Here is a 22,056-nt window from a genome sequence, read left to right on the forward strand (position 1 = left end):
TATATATATATATATATATAAGGATATATGTAAAGATATTTGCGTATTGCTCTGCATCTTGTTTGTAGTGTGTAAGCCAGGCGCACTTTGCGCCAGACAATAGACCGACTTTGTTCTGGTCTAAAGATCAGACTATTTACAGTTTCTCAAAATAGCAACGCACCAAAACACGCCTGCTTTTTTAGACCAGAACGCCTATGGGCGCACATTTGAGCGCAAATGCATTTGCTATTTAAACAGTGTGGCGCAACACCTCAAAATGACCGTTGCGCCGAGCTAAAAGTAGCAAAAGAGTATTGCGCCGCGCTTTGCGCCACATTGCGCCGGGTGTATGATAGGGCCCATAATTATCTAAGTATTAGCCAAGAGTATTTCAGCTAAAAGAAAACAAAGCTATAATTTATAACATTTCAAAATTAATTCTGGTCATAAACTTTATGTAATAATAATAGTTTTCAATCTAATATTTGATTGATTACTAATAACACTATTACTACCACCACTATCTGGAGAACTCGTGGAACTTTATACCTAAATATTGGAAAAAAAACTATGTTTTTGTGTCAGATCATCTCTGTACTGATTACAATGATGAATATTATATTTTTCATTTGCCACCAGTTAAGCAGCTTACACTGTAAAAAAGAAATCCATAAATATGTGCAACCTTGAATATGTGCAACCTTGATCAACCTTGATCAACTTCTGATGTTAAAAAGTTAAAAAAGTCACTTTAATCGACAATTTTAATAGTTATATGATAGTTACAATAGTTATATTACAGTATGAGATGTCCCGATCAGGTTTTTTTCAGAGTCCGAATCATTTGATTTTGAGTATCTACCAATACCGAAACCCGATCCGATAGCTAATACATAAAAAGAAACAAATCCAGTATGTTTCTTATTCTTTATTTAATTCACCTTATTTTAACATTCAAAAATTCCTGTTAACAAACAGAGCACTTCTGTGAGGTAGCTTGAACAATCAAGTAATAAATAACATCAATTCTTTACTTTTGGACTTTAGTAAAGTAAATATATAAAAAATCTAATATAAAAACAAATAGCACTTCACCTTAAAATACCTGGCAGGCAATCCCAAGTTCACATATCTCACAGTTTGCCATGACAATGTTGTCGTCATCAACTTTATAATATCTCCAGACATACTCTTCTGCACTACTTTTCGCTTCAAGCTGCTTCCAAGTTCTACTTTGCCGACATTTAACCAATAGTGTCTCTGTTTCTGTGTAAAGTCAAGAAAGAGGTCTAACTCAGTGCCACTGTATAACTATAGATGTGTTAAAACACGATAATATACACATATGCTGTATACAAATTTATTCGAGTCCTGATCGGGAGGTAACCTCCGATTACGATCAAGCCAGAAACCATGTAATCGGGCCCAATTTACGATCACGATATTTATAGTATATAATGGTTATATGATAATAGTTGTAATAATAGATATGTATTGCCTGGGTTGGTTGGTGTTGTAAATTATGGTACAAAAATGGTAAAATTTTACTTTTTCTGTTAGTTTATGGACTAAATTCTCCATATAATATTTTGCATGCAATATATTGACTCAAATTACTAAAATAAGCATCACTTTGTTAAACTGCACAGTTTCAAACAACAAAACACAGAGATAGAAGATCCATTATGGAATTTATAACCGTAAAAAAAAAAAAAAAAAACATTAAATATGAAATAAAAAAACCTGTTTATTACCAAATTTTTACATAATATATATATGTATAATTGTTTATGCATGTATGTATAAATGTATAATTTAGGCAACTTCATTTTAAGAATGTATTAAGTTTGATACAAACACACAACACAGCACATACAGCATATAAAATAGCATGATCCAGCACACAGTGGTGATTGTGTTATGGCATGTAGTGAGTGGCATTACTGTGTGTGTGTGTGTGTGTCTGTCAAGACGTGAGCTGCTGTTGACTATGAGCCCTGAGAGGATATCTGAAGTGAAAGTGCAGGTGGAGATGAAGACACAGCAGTGTCAGCGCTGTGATCCAGAGGAAAGCCCATCAGTGGCCTGGATGTGTATTGACAAGGCTGAGAGCGAGAGGAACTGGCCTGGAGTCAGTCACCTTGGCCAAGGCACAATGTCAGCCTGGCCCCAGCCATCACTCTTTACCAATGTCCAGGGTATTATTTAAAGGCAAACAAATATCAGGCCCGAATGTCACGGCAAGGACGCCGAGTCTGCCTCTCATCTCAACTAATCAGTGTCCGGGTTTAAAATGGCCTTTTCCCCTGCCCTCCTCTTCGAATCCATCTTCACCCGTCCAGCCCTCTGACAACAACATCACAGTTACACCCCTAAAGCCCCCCGCTGCAGATTTACTGTCACCGCACTATTTATCCACATTACTTGTCAGCTTTCTTTTCAGGAAAGCGCAGCACGGATTCATTTTAACTGGGTCCTAATGTTAAATATTCTGGAAACGCTACATTTCATGCTCTGAGATACACTCACATATATAATCGTATTCTTTGGAGGAAAAAAAATGAAAAGAAAAGAGAAAAAAAAGTCTCCTGTTTTATGGCTAGAAATTATAATTTAATAACCAGGAGCTCGTAACGACTTCATCACACTCATTAATTACTGATGCTTTATACTGAAGAATGATCTCTGGCCATTATGTAATGCATCAAAAGTTTAAGTAATTTAATTTGATTGTTTTTATTACCTAATTACATCCAAGAAATGGATTCTTGCAAAAAAAAAGGGATCTCTGGGATGATATATCTCAATATGCAGTTTTATGGACTTGATCTTTTCACCAAATCAAATCATTTTATCATCATCTTCAAAAAAATAAAAATAAATAAATAAAAAACTTAGTTACTTAGTTATATGGGTATATAGATTTATTCTTTGCTAAAAAGACAGACAGACAGACCCCTGAATTATTCACCACCCCCCCCCCCCCGTTGATTTTTTCCCCCAATTTATGTTTAATAAAGAGAAGATTTTTCTAACACATTTCTAATCATAGTAGTTTTTTCATCTCTAATAACTGATTTATTTTATTTTTTCCATGATGACAGCAAATAATATTTGACTAGATATTTTCAAGACACTTCTATACAGCTTAAAGTGACATTTAAAGGCTTAACTATAGGTTAATTAGGTTAACTAGGTAGGTTAGGGTAATTAGGCAAGTTATTGTATAACAATGATTTGTTCTAGAAAAAAAAAATAGCTTAAAGGGGCTAATAATTTTGTCCTTAAAATGGTGTTTAAAAATTTAAATAACCGCTTTTATTCTAGCCGAAATAAAATAAATAATACTCCAGAAATCTTTTTTTATCAGACATACTGTGAAAATTTTTATGATTGATTTATTATAAGAGAGACCCAAGCACCACAAAATTAGGGTGAAATATTTGTTTTCCTCATAAAACAAAAAATCATGCCATAGAGGGTTAAATATTCTTCACATTGATTAATTACCCAAATTTCCATCATGTATTTTTTTTATTATTAAATACATATATTCAAAGCTGTGGTATTCTTTTTGAATCCCCCTATATATTTAGCAGATTTATTTCCTATGAAGACTTTGCAGAACATGTCACTTATAAACGTGGTTTCATACAGTAGATATAGTACAGATGACCATACTTTAAAAACAGTGGAAAGTGGAAAAAGGCATGGTGAGTTATGTCAGGATGCTCTTAGCCACAATTATGTTATTAAAATAAGAGCAAGATGTTAAAACAAGTAATTTTCTTTTAAAAGTTGCATTCACAGACAACATTTTCAAAACCATATGAAGTGAATTCTAATGCAGGAGAATATGATTGTAAACCAGTAAGGTTTTGTAATATTATTTACAAAACAAAGAGAAAATCATGCCCCTTCAAACTCTACAATTTAGTGTTAGGAAATTTTTTCTTTTAAATGTCTGTGAATAAATTTCTAATAAAATTTTTTTCAAAATGAAAAAACATGTGCTGAGAAAAGGTAAATCTGTCTCTGAAGGTAAATTCAAATGGTCAGTAATCCTTCACATGATCACGATCAACTATTATTGATTAAACAAAATCAAGTAATAATGATGATGCAATTAAAGGGACAATTCACTCACCCTCAAGAACAAGATAAGGATTATTTGGACTATCTATCCTTGAAATATATCACATTATGCAAGTACAATATCAAACAACATTATAACATTAAACACACACACAAAGCAAAAAAAAAAAAAAAAAGAAACAAGAAACAAGAAGAGAATAAGACAAGAAAAAAACAAGAGTCATAAACTGACAAAGCTATGACACAGTGTAAACAGCAGAAAGCAACTATCCATCCACATTCCATGCAATTACACATAACTGACCATCAGCTACTACGAAGTGCTTCATCATCTTCAAAGCAACATGATTTTATGGGCTAATATCTAGTTCTAGGTGATTACCACCACTGGACAAATGGGCACCAGTGAGCACAGCATCTGTCTTAGTGGTGCAGTTGTTGTTGCTCCGGACCACATTCTCTCAACTCAGTCCAAATAAATCATTATCCCAGCTATTAACACATACATTTCAATCAATACGTACTCGCCTTCCCCCCCCCCCTTTTTCAGAAACGCCTGCAATAAAGCCCCAGCAGGCACGTGTGGCCATAAAAGTATGTAAAATAAATTAGGAGAGCATAATGAGAGGCTCTAGCAATTCCCTCATAAATATAACATAACAACCACAACTAAAATGTCATAGAATCAAATAAATCAATTTCGCCGGGACAGGCCTGTCTTTATGTTCACTGCACACAGCCATGTTTATAGGCTTTTTATTGGAGGATCTCATTTTTTTGGCCCGGCGTGCGGACGGAGTGTGGAGCTACAAACACAGGTTGTACACATCACGGGTTTAATATGTTTTCCCTGCGATTCATCACGGCGACACTGACACCTGAGGCCAGGCCCGCCGCCATATTTCCCCTTAAATGGTTTCTGTGGGACCCTGGATGAAGGTGATTGGTTAGAGAAGGGCTTGCGTTCGGATTAATTCACTCTGGATGTAAAATGAGGGAGTAAAGCTCCTGCAAAATGAGATGATTGAATCCAGATATAAAGATCTGATGGATGGCATTTGGATTAACCACTGGGTTTGAGCAACAGTCTGCGCTTAAAAAATGATGTCGCAGATATATTATTAGAGAAAGAACATATTTAATCACAGGCAAGGATCTGTTTGTAATAAAGATGGCTCTTCACCCAGAATGCCGTTTGAGCACGGTAGGAAATTTCATTTTACTGTAAGATTGGAAAAAGAAAAAAAGAAAAAACACTGACTAGTGATACTGCCTCTCTCTCACAAGTCTCAATATTTCATGATACATATATTCAAGGACTTCACATATCACTAAGAATAGGAACTATAAGATGGACCCACAGCAAAGCATTCATTATTAGTAGTATAATATAATATAATATAATATAATATAATATAATATAATATAATATAATATAATATAATAAATAATATAATATAATATAATATAATATAATATAATATAATATAATATAATATAATATAATATAATATATAAACTGGTTAAATATCTTTATTCCTTAGACAAAACTGATTCCTTAACAATTGCAATGATTACTAAAAAGCATCAAACTATATATATATATATATATATATATATATATATATATATATATATATATATATATATATATATATATATATATATATATATATATATGGTTTGGTGCTTTTTAGTAATCATTGCAATTGTATATGCATGTAAATTGTATATATATATATGTAAATGTAAATTATATCTGTTAGAGAGCCAGTTTAATGAACTTTATGTGGCAGGGTAGCATCATCTATAGAAATATCATATTTATATTATACATATTTTCCATATTTTCTGTTTTTATTTGATATTTCCCCTCCTTTTGTGCTTTTGAATTACATTATGGGACCTTGATTTCTTTTCCAACAATATTTTATTTTGAAAACTCCAAAGAAGGGACTTTAATATTAAAGCGATATATTGTTTGGGTTGTTGTTGTATATAACACTATAAAAACATTGTAATAAACTGCCAGTGCATTTTCTGTTATTTTACAGAATTATTTCTCTGTATATCATTTCCTATACTATATGTTATTTAAAACTACTAAAAAGTCAATAAAAGTCACTTTGTTAAACTGCAGAGTTGTATCTTCAAAATCAAAAGTCGACAGAGCACAGATCAATATCCCATAATGCAATTCACAACAGTAAATGGACCAAAAAACACTTGTGAATCCCAACATGCTGAAACTGTTAATTAATTAGTTAATTTATATATGTATATATATATATATATATATATATATATATATATATATATATATATATATATATATGTACATATACATTCCGCCCACACAGAGAACAAATTTTTTAAAGCTGTTTATTCATTTTGGTTTTATCGCATTTTCATTTTGTGTGTAAGAACAAAATGTGATGAACATTTATGTTTATGAGAAGGTTTACATTTTACATAAACGAGCAGTTTATTCAATTTTCAGTTTTTTTAAAACAAAAAATGAGAAAACCAATAATACGTGGGTACACAAACCTTTTACTTAAAATCCCCTTTAATGTTATTTAAGTGAAAAATATCAATAATTAATTGATTAAGAATCATTAGATCAACTTAAAACTGCAAATTGTGTGAGTGATCTTCCAGACTTTGAGCAATTGATAACAATAACAGTTATGTAAGCATCCTTAACATGAAAACCTACAGAAATCTATTCATAAAGCCATGTTAGTTCAGGCTTTCAGTAAGCTGGCTATCTTCAAAAAGACACACTTGACCTCATTAGAACTTCTCATATGTTATAAAACAACCAAATCTAACATAAAACACGGGGATGCAATTATTATAATAGCGGCCCTCTGAAATGGCTCCCTTCAGCAAGAGGACAACCTAATAAGCGCAGTGTGATTGATGAGGCTGTGGCTCCTGCAGCCAAAAAGCACACGGCCATCCTGAAGGAGCACCCAATCTCAAAACAACGCCTTTTTATCCCCCTGGGTCGGTTACCAACACTTGGCTTCTCTTCTCAGTGAAAGGTGATATTTTGAAGCTAAAAGTAACACGTAAAGGCAGAGGTGACAGACGTATTCCGACTCCAAAGCAATATAAAAACACACAACATAAAAACACTGATTTTATTATACTGTTTTATTATACTGTAATGTCTTTAAGCAGAAAATGTTTGCAAGACAATTTGGAAGTCATAAAATCTCATGAAGTTTCATGAACTGTACTTATAAACTGAAATCACAAAGTAAAAGATTGATATTGGGGTTATATATATATATATATATATATATATATATATATATATATATATATATATATATATATATATATATATATATATATACACAAAAAGAAACCAAAAAGAAGAGCAGATTCCACTCTATCGCGTACTTTTTTACAAGGCTGTCTAAAGCGCAATCGGTTTTGCTTTGTTACTTGCAATCGCGTCTATATTTGAAATAACAAACTTCTTGAGCTGATGATAATAACGTGCATGTGATTATTGAAGTGCTTCTGACATCTGATCCTGTCAGAAACTAACAAACGGGAAAGTGAAGTGCGGAAAAAAACTAAGGAGAAGCTGAAAAAAAAAAACTAAGGAGCAAATCATTTTTTCAGCAAACATAAACATTCTGCAATGTTTAACTGTTATCATCACCTTTTAGACTATTATGAACTCGGAATGATGGAATTACTTTCTAACAAGAGGTTACATGTGCTGGTGAAGATTAAAGATGCAGATGAGAGGTTTGCACTAACTGCGGGCTATATGTTGTGTGTTGTTTTTAAACCCAAATAAGGACTAAATAATGCTGTGTGTAGTTTTTCTGTAATTGGTAACATTTTTAAGACTGTAAGGGGCTGTATGTGTTCGTATTGCACTTATTTATTTTATGTAATCGCAGACGTTACAGTAGGCTATTTCGCATTATTGATCGGCAGTTAAAATACAAATCATGTTCAAAGAAAGGTTAGTAATGAACATTTATACACAAGTATTTATGTGTATAAAGCATCTATTTTGTGAGAAGTGCGTCTCATATGATATGTGAATGACCCGTATAGCTTTACTTCGACATTTTATTACTACTATTTTATTAATACTATTGGTAGTCTTTTGCCAGTGGAAACGCAAGCCTGATAAAGGTGACTCATACTGACTCATACCATACCATACTGTACCACTCAGTGATTAAGGGCCATAAGTGATCTAGGGTTATAAATACAAACACACACACAGACACACACACACACACACACACACACACACACACACACACACACTCACACACACACACACACACACACACACACACACACACACACACACACACACACACACACACACACACACACACACACACACACACACACACACACACACACACACACACACACACACACACACACACACACACACACTCACACACACACACACACACACACACACACACACACACACACACACACACACACACACACACACACACACACAAACAAACAAAAAACAAACAAACAAACAAACAAACTGGAAGGCTATTTTAAATGATTGTTTATTTTTAATGACCCAATCCATTATTATATAGCCTTACAAAAACTATTAATCAAATATGGCACTTAAAAATAAGTTGTATATAATGTACTGTAATGTGCTTATATCTTGCAAAGACTGTAAAAATTATTTAGTTTGTCTATGTATAGTCAGATCAGGGTGTAACGTTTATGGGTAAATACTATGGACTGCACTCCAGACTCTATCGCAATATGTTTTATTGACAACAGTAAATGTGCACGAGCCAACATTTGCAAAGAGCCTCATGGTTAAGAGCCTAGTTGTTAAGTGCGGCAACATAAAGTAGGACCGAGGTGCTCAAAGTGACAGAGTTTGATTCCCGGCTTGAGAGTACTGTCCCATCAAATAAAGGGGAAAAACCTTTAAAAAAATTCTGATGCAGTTCTTGGAACTTTGCATGATTACAGTTAAACCACTGAAGTCACATGGAATGTTTTAATGTTTCTGCTTCCTTTTCTAGTCTTTGAGGGCCAGCAAGTTCTCGGATTTCATCTAAAATGTTTCCATTTGTGTTCAGAAGATGAACAAAGTCCTCATGGGTTCAGAAAGCCATGAGGTTGAGTAATTATTGATACAATTTCCATTTTGGGTAAACTAATCCTCAGGATAAAGTACCGATAATGTCAACAGTGCAATTAGACACACTAATATGTGTGAAATTATTGACAGGCACAATTACATGTATGTAGATGTCACAGAATACAATAACAGAATAATATAAAAATTTGTCCTTTAGCAGATACTTGTTAAAAACAGGAATTAAAAAGTAGGTCTAATACTTTGTGTGTTCCCTTAAATCTAATAAAGTTGACTTAAATTCAATCTTCTCTAATCCTTCACACGATCATGATCGATTATTTCATTGATTAAACTAAATCAAGTAATGATGGTATTGTTATTAAAGGGGCAGTTCATACATTAATTTATTCATTTTCTTTTCGGCTTAGTCCGTTTATTAATCTGGGGTTGCCACAGCGGATTAACCACCAACTTATCCAGCATATGTTTTACACAGCGGATGGCCTTCCAGCTGCAACCCATCACTGGGAAACACTAATACACACTCAATCACACACATACACTACGGACAATTTTAGCTTATCCAAGTCACCTATACCGCATGTCTACCACCTACACCGGATGAACCCCACGCAAACACAGGGAGAACATGCAAACTCCAAACAGAAATGCCAACTGACCCAACCGAGGCTCGAACCAGTGACCTTCTTGCTGTGAGGCGATGGCAGGGACAGTTTACACAAAAAATAAAGTTACCCACCTTCAAGAACAATATACAGGTTATGTGGATTCTGTATCCTTGAAATAAGTCGCATTATGCAGGTATAACAATGAACACTAAATAAAAAATAAATTAAAATATTTAAACTAATGACCAACAAAAAATAAAAACAAGAAAGAGGACAACAAGGTAAGAAAAACAAGTGTTTTAAATGGACAAAGCTGACACAGTGGCATTGCAGAAAGCAACACATTTCATGCAACTACACATAACAGACTATCAGCTACTATGGATTCTACATCATCATCAAAGCAACATAATAACATTGAAATGAATGACAGACACAATTGCATGCATGTAATTTTAATAAAAAGTACACATAATAACAGAATACTATAAAACTATGAATTTAGCACACACTCGTTAAAATCAAATACTATATGGTGGATCCAAAATGCATAAAACAAATCTGTCCAGATGCGATTTGAAACTTGAAAGATCCTAAAAAGAACATTAGAAATTTGCAAATCAAACCCAGGAACGAGGAACTAAAATAAACAAATAAGAAGCTGACACTAGAGTCCACCTGCATGTGGACCGCTGCTATATTGTGAGCTGTTCTCCATAGCTCGGCTATCAGATATGCCTCTAGAGGTGGGTTGTTTAAGAAACAATTAGGAGGGTATACAAAGCCATTTGCAGGCAGTCTCGCTTCCTCAACTCCCTAACTGGAGTACCTTTCAGGGCTGATTTATCACTCTGTCGCCTTCAGAAGGCAACATAATTAATAGGAGCATGGACTTCTAATTTCAATGACTTCCACAGCAAGTGGATTTCGTTTGATTTATGATGGCCGGCAAGTTTGCATTTTATCAGTACATTCAGTCATTATTTATGCTGATGACCAATTTCAATGGGTCAGTATCATCTAACTCACTACTAATCAAAGAGAATTAGGGTTCACTGCATTATTCAGCAGCTACTAATTTATCTTCGGAACGAGGCTAAGGAATAGATGATGCCCTGCCTGAAATCCACCGCAGTTTAAAGGCATGATTGCTATTAACAGGGTCGAAGAACCCTGAATGACACACTCACGGAAACTCGACTCCATAAAAATCAAGTGTACGCGGCTACCAAGCACTTGGCTTTAAATGCACACAATGACATTTCCATAACTAGAATTAATTGCCTTTTAAATGGAGACGTGGAACACAAAGTCCTCCTCCAGCACTATAATGTTAGAACTGCGAGAAGCCTGGAGTAAATCAAACATCTTCGAGTCCACCAAAACAAATCATTAAGCTCGGCGAATGAAATTAAATAAATAAACGCTGACGGAGTGCAACATTTTTCAAAGGAAAAGAAAACATAAAAGGGACACACTACAGTAATGATATTACGTCAAAAAGGGCCAATAAAACAAGAAGCTTATTATAGCGTGCGCTGCTAATCATCATTTAAAGGTGCTTTAAACACACGAGCACAGATGGTTTACACGCGCACTTATATTCGGTGCAATTGCAGAAAGCATACGCAATTAGACTTCGCTTAGTCTGATTAAAGGACAGCATAACAGAGCTCATCGCTTGCATATTCACTTGTATTGATTGGGTGTCAGGCAGATCATTTTCAGGCATCAATTTAGGAGCATTCCTTCTGCTTTCCAATGAGACGTGCCATTTCATCCAACATTTAAATTAGATGTTACAAATATATAAGCAAATAACCCTGAACAATGATGTGTGGAAGCACCTCATCACATGCATTTCATACTGTTATATGTCAAGCTAGTGTGTGTGTGTGTGTGATAGCTTTCATTATTTCTCTGTATTATTTGTTGTTTACATTTAATAGTCATTAATTCATCACTCACTATTTGGCACCGTGTCTAATGCAACATCACACTCTGGGATAAATAAACATTTGATGTGCGCATTCATCTGAAAAATGAAGATATTTTCTGGTAGTATTATTTATTAATGCCAGAAAACTGCGCAAAAATATCATCAAAACTGAGCAGCATATGATCAAATGTACAGGCAAAGAGTTTAAAATGGTTATTATTAACATGCAGGTCAAGACTGAAAGAAAAAATAGCATTAAGGTCAACATGAAATGTTGTTCACAGTCTACTGTATTGTAAAGTGGTGTATTTCCAAGTGAAATAGGTCATAAACACAATCAAACAAAAAAGAAAAAATGAAGAATTAAGTAATCAGATGTCAAATTCATGAATGATTCAATAAGACAGAAACAAAAACAAAACAAAGTAAACATAAAACAATAAAAGAAAACACAAAATGAGATCAAATTAAGATAAAACTAAATAAAAAAACATATAAAATAGGTTAAAAAAACAAAAAATATAATAAAATAACAATTAAAACATACAAACAACTGTAATACTCACTAAATAAGAACAAAAGGGAAAAAAAACAAAACATTAACAAAAATAAGATATAACAATAAAAAATGAAATAGAATAAAAGGATACATATACAAAATGTAAGACAAAATAAAGTAGATAAACAACAAAAGCAAGCAAGCAAACAAAAAGCAGAACATCATTTCTTAAAAAAAAAAAGGTGTTGCCATATTTATGTACATTTTTATACTTGTTGTTTGGCTGAGCACTCAGTTTAGAATCATGTGCATGCTTTTGTGCATAGATATACACAGCTGAAATCAGAATTATGAAGCCCCCTTTGAATTTTTCTTTTTTAAATATTTCCCAAATGATGTTTAACAGGGGAAGGAAACTTTGACAGTAAGTCTGGTAATAATTTTTCTTCCGGAGAAAGTCCTTTTTTGTTTTATTTCGGCTAGAATAAAAGCTGTTTTTAATTTTTTTATACAATTTTATACAATTATTAGCCCCTTTAAGCTATATATTTTTTCAGATAGTCTACAGAACTAACCATCGTTATACAATAACTTGCCTAATTTCCCTATCCTGCCTAGTTAAACTAATTAACCCAGTTAAGCCTTTAAATATCACTTTAAGCTGAATAGAAGTGTTTTGAAAAATACATTGTTAAATATTATTTATTGTCATCATGACAAAGATAAAATACATCAGTTATTAGAAATGGAAAAAAAAAAGATGTAAAAAAATCCTATCGTTATACAGAAATTGGGGAAAAAAATAAACATTGGGGCTAATAATTCAGGGGGTTAATTATTTTGACTTCAACTGTATGTTGTGTCCTTAAAAATCTTTGACAGCGGAGATATTTTCAACAGTATGGGCAGTGTGTAGATGACCACTCCCTGCCATACTGATCCAATGCAATTTTCGCCAACCAGTAATCCAATCCATCATTTGTCCATTTTTAGTCGGAAATTCACAAAGAAATGCCTTTAAGTTCTTGTAAACCTTTAATCAAACTCTTCATTCGAAAACACCATTTTTATTTAAGCCCTATGCAGCTAAAAATAAATATGTCATCATTAAGCCATCATTACGTCATCCCCAATGAAAGTAAATAAGGATTATTCAAATGTACAGATTGCGCTGTTATTCCTGTACGAAACTTAGTCATTCTTATTTCTGTACGATAAGCAGTCTTATTTTTGTATGATGTATTAATGCATGTTTTTTTTTTTTTTTTTTTTTTTGGAGACACGATACAAATAAGGTAAACAAAGTGAGGTAAACAAAAGTTCTAAAATATTTTCCCCAACTATGTCACAGTAAGTCAGCAAATACAGTATGGCATTTAGTGATCATATGCAAGTATTTATGTATGTACAGTATGTATACAGTGCTCAGCCTAATTGAGTACACCCCATTTTTTAAAAAATGAATATTTTTTCCATTTCTCAGTGAATATGGGCAATTTAGTGCATTTAAACGAAACTGATTTATTAAACACATATATTTATTAAAAAAAATATTAGTCACCAAACATATTTAGAAATTGAAAAATAATACTATTAAACTCAAGCTAAATATAAAAAAACATCCTAAAAAAAAAAAACATCCTAATTTTTATTTATTTATTTATTTTTTTGCTTCTCTTAATTTCTTCTTATTTTTTAAATGCGTATTTAATATTTTATGATAACATATAAGTTAGTCTGTACTAGTTTTTGGAAAATTATCCTAAGTAATTTTGTTAGATAAGCTCCAGATTTGGCATCAGTACTGTTTAACTTCCTTTTAAAAATATGAATTAAAAAGATAGATTTGTAAGGGTTGTACTTATATATGCTGAGCACTGTATGTGTGTATGCGCATGTATTGTAAATAATCATATTTACTTCATATTTGAACATATCTACTTTAACATAAAAGCAATGGCTGACAACCAGGAGAGTTATTGTTTCATTGAAACAAAAGCCCTGAATATAACTGCTAATGCCGCATGTTTCTTGATGTCAAATAGTGAAAGGGGTAAAATGTTAAAAGCCTTCATATCCGCCAGAGTGACTGACACAGTTAATATTCGCAAGAACTACAGCACCAATTTCCAGCAGAACAAACATGACAGTTTATGACTTGGATCAATCTCACACTTCAGCTGGTCAGAGAAATACAAACACCAATTGAACCGCATTTACATTCCACCTTAAAAGAGCAAAAAAGTACAAAGTAATGTGAAATATCCACCATGATACACACACACACACACACACACACACACACACACATACATACATACAAAAAACAAATCCCCAGCAGTATATAATAAACCTGCAACTGCTACATTTCTGACACGGCGCATCCTGAATGAGTACAATTTACAGTAAGGAGATGAAAAATGTCATCTACAGGCATCTGACAACACGTCCAGCACTGATGATCAGACTCCATTTGTAACCTGTTCCCTTTTGTTGATTTGCCGTGTGATAAATTGCATTTAGCAAAGCGGGACAGGCTAAACGGTCCTGACAACTTTTATTGATTTGCATGGGATATATGCATGTAATCCTGTTTGGAGGTAAACTGTGGCGCTAGCAAAAAATCAAGTCAGTGGTTTCTCAGAGAGAAAATTGCACGGGGAGGTGGAATAGAGAGGGAGAGAGGGAGGCGTGGGCCGCCCATTGGAATCCAAGAACTTGTATTAAGATATATTGGTTGCAGAATTCTTCAGGGCTTAAGCATTATTCATAGCAGACCCTCTCCGTCTGAGGCTGTTTATAAAAGCAGACAGCTTCAGCCGTGATAGAGCTTCAACAACGGGGCCAGTGCCACTTAACATGAGCCAAGTTCGCCAACAGTCTTGATTTGCAAGCCCTCCGCAGATCCTTGATGAATGACTTCGTCAGGTAGGACAGCGAGCAGCCTTTACTCACATTTACATCTCGCTCTCTCTCTGACGCATCAGTTCATTATGACCCGCTGTTTGTCATGTTGCTGTATAAAGAGATCATTTGTGCTTATTTCAGATCAACAGCGAAAAACGGGAAGACAAATGAGTTTGGGATGAAGTGTACGATCTGAGAGCGATTCATATTGCTGCAGGCTGATGGTGACATGTTTCCAGAAGAAAAGAAAAAAACATATCGGCCCAATATGGAGGGGAGGAGACACAATGGTCCGGCGAGGAACGTGGTCATACAAATGAGGCGAACTGTCGGTTGCCAGCCTGTGTTTGCGTAAGAGCTGCCGACAGTGACTTAAAAAGCCCTGTAAGATTGTTTATTCAGCGTTTTTTCTCCACAGCCTCTCATACTTTACTTGCTCTTATTAAATGGAAACAAGAGAATCACCTTCAAGTTTATTAATGACGGTCCTCCGGATGAAAGATGCCTGCAAAAATTCCCAACATCTGTTTGCTGCGCTCACTTCTCAGCGGGGCTGCACCTATTTCTCATGCTTAATGATGCTCATCCACTCTGCAAGTTTTACGGACAAATGTGTATTTGGCCACATTCATCATTCTGAATGAGTGTTCTTGATGAGGCATCTGCTGGCCTGCTCCACTCCTTCTACTGCACTTTAACAAATGACATCTCTCTCCATATGTTTTTCATTTAGGAGAAATGTGGTGATACACACACACGCACACACTCACACTTACACTCACATATTTTATATACATAATGTGATCTAAAATGTGATCTATATGTATATGTGCACACAAACACAATGCATGCTTTCTCACATCCCAAATATATGGCCACTTGAGTTAAACCTAAACTGTATGAATGTCTTTTAACTTTTATCATATAAATATATGTATGTATGCACAAAAACACACGTAAAACAACTATGATAAATTGGTCAAGATAAAAAAAAAAATGTGGACAAATAGAGTTTTTTTTTATACTAAATAATGACAGAGAACAATAAAAAACTAAATATACAGTAGGTGTCCTTGTGTTCACAAAACAACACAATGCAAAAGCAAAGCATAAGCCTCACATACAGTACAAAATCAAAACAAACCAAGTAAACAACAACCAAAAACAAAGCACCTTCCTAAAAACAAAAACAAAGCAACAAATTAAGGAATCAAAAAGTAAAAAAATGAATTAAATAAATAAATAAAAACCAACTAAATGACAAGAATGATGTAAAATAAAACAAAAACCAAACCACAACAAAACACCACACCCCCAGAAATATTACAGAGACAAAAGTATACAAAACTGAACTAAAGCACAACAAAATACACAACATCCTCATCTAAGTAAAGCTTAGGTGAAAGAAAAACAAGGCAAGTCAAAGCAAATAAATCAAAACTAAACCACCAAAATTAAACAAAAGCTGAACCAAACATCATCAAAAACTTTAAAGATGCAAAACAAAACTTTTTCATTAAATAAAAAAAAAAAAAAAACGAGAAGGTTGCTGGTTTAAGTACCGGCTGGACTAGGAAGTCTTTCTGTGTTTTGCTTTTGCAAGTAACTCCCCGTGTCTGCATGCACCGGTTTTCATCCCAGTCTCAAAACACATAGTAAAAGTGAAAAATATAAACAAAATTGCCAATAGTGTGTGAATGGGAGTGTGAGTGGGTATTTCCCAGCTCTGAGGGCAGCAGGAAGGACATCTGCCCATAAAACATTTGCCAGAGTGATTGGCGATTTATTCAATTTGATTGGCGATTTATTACTGACCACTGAAAAACTCAAAAGCAGGGGTTAAGCCAAAGGAAAGTGAGTGAGAAAAAAAATAAAAGCAAACCAATATTACATAACCAAAATTGATTAAAATCAAGCCAAACTAAACTAAACTAAACCAAACTAAACCAAACCACCACCAGGAACTTTACACAAAAAATTAAAACAGTAAAACAAATCACAAATCTAAAATAACTTTAAAAAAAATAAAATAAAATAAAATAAATTGTTTAGTTTGAAAGTTACCTCTGTGTCTGCATGAATCGGTTTCCATCAAAGTCCTAAAAAACGTAGTAAAAGTAAAATATATAAACAAAATTGGCCATAGTGTATGAATGGGAGAGTATGTGGGTGTTTCCCTGCTTTGAGAGTTGTACTCTCAGTGTTGGGTTGCGGCTATAAGGACATCCGGCAGAAAAACATATGCCAGAGTAATTGGTGATTCATTCCACAGTGGTGACCACTAATACAGCAGGGAATAAGCCAAAGGGAGGGAGTGGGAAAAAACAAAAGCAAACAATATTGCAAAACCAAAATCAATAAAAAAAAATAAAAAATAAATAGATAAACAAACAAATAAATAAAAAACAAAAAAATAACATATAAAAAATAAATCTATTTCATTTAATTAAAAATTACACATAAATAAAATAAAATTTTAATTAAAATAATAATAATAATAATAATAATAATAATAATAATAAATAATATTATTATTAATAATAACATAAATAAATAAATAATAAATAAATCAATGAAAATATAAATAAGCAAACAAACAAACAAACAAACAAACAAACAAACAAACAAACAAATAAATAAATAAATAAATAAATAAATAAATAAATAAATAAATAAATAAATAAATAAATAAAAAGAGGGTAGCTGGATCAAGTCCTGACTGAACAAGGAGGCCTTTCTGTGTTCAGTTTGCAAGTTACCCTATGTCTGCTTGCACCGGTTTCCATCCAAATGTCAATGCATATAGTAAAAGTGAAATAAGCAAAATTGGCCATAGAAACTTTAAAACGGAGAAAAACTAAGCTTTTAAACCAATATCAAACCAGAGCAAACTAAATCAAAACATCACCAGTAAAACAAAACGGGTCACAGCACCACATCACCACTAAAACATCACTTATGTAATGTCTTTAGGAGAATGATCCAGAATCAATGGCAGCCTCCCAAAGCCTGGATGACAGACGTTGTCTAAAACTGCTTTTTCCATTGAGTTAAGACTCATCGCTGGCAGACAACGGCGTGTCCCTGTGGACTAACATGAAAGGGCCGTGTATGTGTATGGACCAAGAGCATGTTGACATGAACAAACAACGCATTAGTCATACATATCATCTCTGCAGTTGAGCCTAATAAATCGGAGCTGTGTTTGATCTCCAGCTGGTTCTGAATTCAAAGAGTGAATGGCTCAAACAGGCACAAGTTAAAATGCCAGGACACGCCGTCTGCTTTTTCCACGAGTTTTGAGAATCAAAGCTTTCGCATCAGCTCAAGGGAAAACTGAAAATAGCAAATAAGCCATAAATATGGTCATTACAGTAAAAAAGCTGTACCGGAGGCAGCAGGTATGATACAGCCATAAAGAAAGAGTGTGTTAAGTGCTGTGGCAACACTGCTCAGAACAATGAAGAGGACACTGATACTCAACACCATAATTATAGGCTACAGTTAAAGGGCCAGAACATACTAGAGAGTGTTTTATCAGAACTGTGCTGCATGTATTGTGTAAAAATTAGCCACTCAGAAGAATTACAAAATATAATTTATGCACTGCACTAGAGCTGTGCAATTAATCGAAATCGAATCGCAATTTGAAATGTTGCGATTAGCTAATCGCAAGGGGCTACGATATGAAATATACATGTATTATTTAATTTCCCCATAAATTTTCAGCCATAAATTAGGTTTGTGTAGTGACCCCATTCCTTTCGAGTGCGCATGCACATTAGCCTGGGCAACCTTAAAATATGCAGATCTTGTTTGATTCAGACGTTTAGAAACAAAACTTATGTGATGGTTGTTGTTCAACTTTATTGGTGATTCCAAATATGCGATGTAATCGTAAGCTTGGCAACAGTTTTGGAGAATTTGATGTTTTCCCATTCAGACAGAATGCCTGAGTACACGGCCCGAGAGGCATCTCAAAGATGGCCACCAAGTGAAATGACTTGCCTTAAAGAGACTTTGATTACACTCATTTTTTTTAACTATTTATTTTTATTATTTTTTTGCTGCTTCTTTAAACTAAATATTTAACCTCTGAAAGCCAAGTGTTATTTTGGGCTTTCAGCCTGGATTTTGCCCACCCATATTTAAAAGCTTCCTAAATCCACATGCAGAGGTGTAAATGCAAAAGTTTGGTATCATTTAAAAGAAAACATTTCAAACTCTTTCTGTTGAAATTAAAGGCACAGTCTGTAATTTTCACCACTTGAGGTATGACATCATTAGCATGGCAACACAGGAAATGGTTTGTGTCACTAGTCAAAATGGTTTATTTCTCTGTATTTGAAGAATTGAATGATGTATGGACAGATGAACAGATAGAAGAATGAAAGGATGAACAGAAGGAAGTATGGACAAATGGATGGGCATACAGATTAATGTTTGTATGGAAGGATATATGGATGGTTGTACAGATGGATGCATGGATGAATGTATGGATTAATGGATAAATTGATGGATGGATGGACGTATGTATGGATGGACGGATGGATGGATGGATGGATGGATGGATGGATGGATGGATGGATGGATGGATGGATGGATGAAGAGACAGACGGACGGATGTATGTATAAATGTAAGGATAGCCAAATAGATGGATGGATGGATGGATGGATGGATGGGTGGATGGATGGATGAATGGATGGATGGATGCACTGTATGTATGGATGGATGTATGTATAGATGAATGCACTGTATGGATGGATGGATGGATGGATGGATGGATGGATGGATAGATGGATAGATGGATGGATGGATGGATGGATGGATGGATGGATGGATGGATGGATAGACGAATGAACAGACTGACGAATGGACAGATGGACGGACAAACGAACGAACGAACAAACAAACGTACAGTATGGATGAATGTATGCATGTATGTTTGGATGTATGGAGGTATGGATGGATGAACAGACAGATGGATTGATGTATGCATGTATATATGTATGGAACAGATGTATGGATGCATGTTTGGACGTATGGACGGATGGATGGATGGACGGATGGATGAATGGAGGTATGGATGGATGTATGGATGGAAGGATGTATAGATGGATGGATGAACGGATGAATTAAAGGACAGATGGACATGAGCGGATGTATGTATGAATGTATGTATTTATGTATGTATGTATGTATGTATGAAAATATGTACAGATGGATGGATGGATGGAAATATGAATGAATATATGGATGGATGGAAAACAGAGAGAGACAACAACAAAACAATTATAGGAGCAAACAATTGATAAACTAATGAAGCAAATGACCAATGCCAAAATGAGCAGCAAATAAACTAACTTTTCTTGGATCTGCTGATTTTCTAATGTCTTCCACTGTGCACATGCTGACATTCATACTCTCACACCTTTGTCTCAAAGTGTAACAGTTGGCCTGTATTTCCAGGCACGATTCGCTTCAGATCTGCGGGCCAAGTAGACAGAGCTTTGTACTTGAGAGTTGGTTTTTTTGGGGATCACACTAAGCAGTTGATTTTTGCGGCTGATCTGCGAGGGTGGGAATGGACGTGTCAGCAAGCCAGGCTTATTTAATGTAAGCCTCTGTAAAACTATCTGTCCAACAAACAGCTGCAGCACCTCAGCTCGACCAAGACGAATAAATCATCTCTCTCAAGGCAAAACAGACACAGTGTGAAGTCCGGCCCTCAGCTAAAACTCCTGACAAGCATAAATGAGGAACAGCTATTTATTCACGCCTTCAGAAGCCCCCGCACTCCCCACCATCACCGTCCAGACCTGGAGCAGGTCAACTGACGTCATGTGTCTACAGTAATTTATTATAACACACACTGAACTCCAAGGGCATGTCGGGATTGACTGGGGTTGTGAAGGAAAATCAAATAAAGAGAGGTGTTTATTATTCCCAATGCATATAGAGTGATTGTGGCTGTTCATTACAATTTTACAATCTGTCCTGTCCACATTAAAAAGACAGTTCACAAAAATTAAAAAAAAATAAAATAAAAAAAAATTACTCACACTCCTGTCTTGTGGGTGTCATACCAGTTTTTTGGAGTCTCACACCACATGATATTTTACAACCTGAACTAACTTTGGCTTGTCATAAAAAGGATAAATAATCTGATATTTTAACAGAACTACTCACTTTGACACAGACACAAGGCTTTTCAGGAGATCTCTGAATAATGTATTTATTTATTTATTTATTTATTTAGTTTTCACTTTTTAATTTGAAAGACAGTCCATTTTAAAGTATTTGTTATAGTAATTTTGAGTAAATGCATGTTTTCACTTAACATTTTACAGTAACTTCTCTGAATCATAAATAATGATTATAAAAATATTACATATAATCTATTTCCATTTAACTTTTATTTAGCATACTATTCTTTCCATTTGCACTATTTGAATTTAAATTTAAAGTACAATAAAAAAATTACTTTAAATGTACAACAGCATTAAAAACAACAAAAATTCACAACTTATTATTATTTACTTTAAAAATATATTACATATTTTGTTCCTACCTTGCTAACAAAAACAATTATTATTATTTGTATTATTATTTTTGCTATTATTATTATATTCATGGTTTATTTGCTATTGTACTACTACTTATACTACTACTTCTACAACTACAACTACTACTACAACTAACAACAACAACAACAAAAACAATAATAACAACAATACTTTACTACTACTACTACTACTACTACTACTACTACTACTACTACTACTACTACTAATAATAATAATAATAATTATTATTATTATTATTATTATTATTATTATTATTATTATTATTATTATTAGCAGTATTCTTCTTATCCCAATTATTATT

At 34.0% G+C, this 22,056-nt stretch overlaps 1 protein-coding gene and 1 long non-coding RNA gene across 6 annotated transcripts in view; one reads left to right on the forward strand and one right to left on the reverse strand.

The window, feature by feature from the left end:
* Positions 1-22,056, reverse strand: part of lrmda (leucine rich melanocyte differentiation associated) — a 597,893-nt gene that overhangs the window by 356,140 nt on the left and 219,697 nt on the right.
* On the forward strand, positions 15,002-15,936 carry LOC141377000 (uncharacterized). Its single transcript, XR_012388744.1, has 2 exons — positions 15,002-15,188; positions 15,309-15,936. It is a non-coding gene; the product is annotated as an uncharacterized lncRNA (long non-coding RNA).

The sequence above is a fragment of the Danio rerio genome, chromosome 13, assembly GCF_049306965.1.
Source record: "Danio rerio strain Tuebingen ecotype United States chromosome 13, GRCz12tu, whole genome shotgun sequence".
Classification (NCBI taxonomy): domain Eukaryota; kingdom Metazoa; phylum Chordata; class Actinopteri; order Cypriniformes; family Danionidae; genus Danio; species Danio rerio.